We start from the raw sequence: 3,895 nt of genomic DNA on the forward strand, positions 1-3,895 counted from the left end.
ATGGAGGCTTCATTACATAGGCCGAATTGATGAAATCATTGGCTTTAGGTGATTGAGTCTACCTCCTGCCCCTCCAGAAGTGGATGTGGCAGTGGGACTGACAGGTCCCACCCTCTAATTGTGGTTGGTTTCCCTGGCAACCAGCCTCCATCCTTAGGGGCTTTCCCAAAATGCCCCCATTAACATCAACTCAGATGTGGTTCAAAGGAGTTTGTTATGAATTACAAAAGACCCACAGTTCACCTTTTTTCCACACGGAGACTATTTCAGGAACTGAGGACAAAATACCAAATATAACAAAAGATGATCCCATTGCTCAAGTCACTTAGGAAATTCCAAGGATCTTGGGAGCTTTGAGGCAGGAACTGTGGATGAAGACCAAAATACAGATTTCTTAGTATAAATCACACTATCAAAATGGGAAGCCGTGAAGGGGGATTGGTGCAGAGGAATGATTTGATATGATTAATCTATCAACAGGATTACTCTGGCTGCTGTTTTGATAATAAATTATAATGGAGATAAGGGCAGAAACAGGGAAACCAGTTAGGAGATGGGGTGAAATAATTTTTCCTTTACCCGTGTAGGTTCTGGGATGAGACCAACCCCATGATAAAAGACAGACTAATAGGGGAGGAACAAACAGAAATTTAATAGCTTGTATGCCTCTTGTATACGTGGCAGATACCCAGGAAAATTGAGTAACTCCCCAAAATGGCCCAAGCCACCACCTTAAATGCCATCACAAGGGATGGGGATTGGATAGGGGGAGGGGAGTCAGTTATGGAAAGTTGCCAGGAAAAGCACAGTAAGCAAAACTATGGCTGTTTCACAGATTGGTGCCTTCATTCAGTCCTTGATTTTCTTTCTCTTGACTTTTACTATCTTGCATATTCTAATGATCTTCAGGTTTATATCTCCAGCCCAAATCTCTCTGCATAAGTCCAGACCTACATATCAAACTGCCTATTTGATAGCTCTTTGGGATAGCTATTGGGTATTACGAACTTAACATGTCCAAAATCGAACTACTGATATTCTTTAATACCTACCCTTCTTGTCTTTCCTAATTGAGTTAATGACAGTTCTTCCAGTTGCTCTGCCAGAAAACTTGGTATCATCTTTGACTCGTGTCTTTTTCTTTTTCATACATGTCTCATCTAATCTGTCAGCAGATCTTGTCAGGTCTTCCTTCAAACTATATCCAGAAGCCAAACACATCTTCCATGACCAAGCCACTATCATCTGTTGTGTGTATAAGTGTAATAATTAACTAATTGGTCTTCTTGTTTGTTCTTTTGTCTTTTCTCTGTTTCCATTAATTCTAAACACAGTGGATCTATTAAAACGTAAGTCAGATTATGTCTTCCTCTGCTCAAAACCTAATTGCCTCCTATTTCACTCAGAGTACATGCCAAAGTTCTTTCTAACACCTACAAGGCCTTGTATGATCTGTTCATCTTGGTCTCTCCCTATCCCTTACTGCCTCACTCCTATTTTTGTCCCTTTCAGAATACCCTCATGCCTTGCTTGCTCCTTGCTCCTTCCTTTTTTTTTTTTCCCCTTCAATTTTTTGCTTAAAAGTTACTTTCTTAGCAAGGCCTTTCTTGGTTATCCTGATTACCTCTTTCCCTACAGCACATCAAAATTTGATTTCTCTGCTTTAGTTCTTCTTCTCTAGTACTATCTTGCCTGGGTCATTTATTGTTATTGTGTTTATTCACTCATGACTAGGATTTTTATCTGTTCATCGCCATGTCCTCAGTGCCTAGAAAACATTCTAGCATATATAGTTCTATTCAACAAATGTTTATTGAGTGAATGGAGTTTAACCTGCATGTGTTGTTTTTTAACATCATACTAACTCTCACTTAAACAAAAAGAAAGTTTGATATGGGTCCATTCTGACAATTTAATCTGTCAGTTGTATGCATTTTTTTTATTTGGGGGGGGGCCAATATTGTGGTTACTTGCTATTTATTCTTTTACTGGTATTTAGGTTAGTTTTAATTATGGTAAAATGGATCAGAGGAATAGCAAACTTCATTTATATTTTATTAAGGAAAATGAAATATGGTGGTAAATTATAGGACTTTAAAAATACTTGCCAAAGGATTATGAGCCCTCAATATCTGAAATAAAAAGATGAAGTTGGAATTTATTGCCTACTAGTAAGATAGACCTATGCTGGTCACTTACAGTCTTTTCTGACAGAGCAGTCTGCTATTCTTATATAGGGTTTTGGGAAGAGTAGAGTGGAAGGTTTGGGGGACTTTCAGAGAATTAAGTGGTTTGTCATCATCTGAAACACCATGGTAATTTGGGTGAGACTGTTGTTGATTGGTTGGCACATGAGGCACGTGTATGGAACGGTTTTGTCTCCTATTGGCTTTCTTTTAGAAGGGAGGAGCTGACACTGCTTGGTGGGTGAGTGAGGCCAGTGGGCATTGATCAGTCGCACACATTTAAAACTGGTTGTCGTGGCTTCTTGTTCCCATGGCTTCATATTTGGGTTCCACCCCCCAAGTTTGAGGTGACTTTAACTACATGTTTTCTATTTAAAAGTTGCTTCTATCAACTGTGATCAAAAAGAAAGCTATTTCATATTCTGTAATTATAGATTTATTTTTGAGATTTGGGTTAAGAAGAACTGTTTAATAATTGCCCTCAGGAAGATCCTTCTTTTTTGGATGTTAAATTTTAACTAGAAGAGTTATCTGTGTAACAGTTTTAAAACAATAATTGCTAGCTCTGTTTTTGTTTTCAGTGCTCTTAGGGGCTCGTGTTCAATTCCTAAATTAATAATCTCCTGTGGGAAATTTCAGTCTTTTGTAAATTTATGTAGCTATATGCTGCTCATATTCTCTTGCATACATTTAGTCCATGAAAAAGTAATTATAATTTTCTGTTGGTAAATCTAGCTTTGTATATTAGGATTAAATACTAGACTAAAAGTATACAAAAGTTTCCAAATCATTTTCTTTAAAAAAATTAAATTTTTTTAAATTTATTTGTAAGAGAGAGATAGAGAAAGAGAGTAAGAGTGAGCGCACAAGCAAGGGAGGGGCAGAGGGAGAGGTAGAAGCTCAGTGGGGAGCCTGAGGCAGGGCTAGATCCCAGGACCTGGAGATTATGACCTGAGCCAAATGCAGACACTTAACCAACTGAGCCACCCAGGCACCCCCAAATCATTTTATTTTCAAACAAAATTAACCAGGTTATTGCTATTTTTGAGTGATATATATAGTGACATATGAGTACTTTTGAATTTTCTCCAGATTTATTGAGGTATAATTGACAGATAACTGTGTAAGTCTAAGGTATACCTATATTAATTTAATACACTTTTATATAGTAAAATGGTAATAGTGTTAATAACTCCATCGTCTCACATAATTATCATTTCTTTTTTAGCAACTCTCTTAGCAACTTTCAAATATATAATACAGTATTGTTAACTGTAATCACCATTCTGTACATTAGACCCTCAAAACTTACTACTCTTGTAACAGGAAGTTTGTATCCTTTGGCCAATATCTACCCATTTCCCACAGCCTCCTACCCCTGGCAAGCACCAGGGTGAAAATTTGTTGGTTTTTTTTTTAAGTTTCTACATGTAATTCAGATTATACAGTATTTGTCTTTTTGTGTGACTTATTTCATTTAGCATAATTCCCTCCAGGTTCATTTATGTTGTTGCAAATGGCAAGGTTTCCTCTTTTTTGTGGCTAAAATATTCCACTGTAAATATATACCACATGTTTTAAACCCATGGATCCATTGATGGACACTCAGGTTGCTTCCCTGTCTTGGCTATTGTAAATAATGCTGCAGTAAACAGGGGTACAGATACCTCTTCGAGGTAATGATTTCATTTCCATCAGAAATGTTGCCA

This window comes from Mirounga angustirostris, unplaced genomic scaffold, assembly GCF_029215605.1.
Source record: "Mirounga angustirostris isolate CCGP_5_RB_7025 unplaced genomic scaffold, mMirAng1.0.hap1 SCAF_5, whole genome shotgun sequence".
NCBI lineage: Eukaryota > Metazoa > Chordata > Mammalia > Carnivora > Phocidae > Mirounga > Mirounga angustirostris.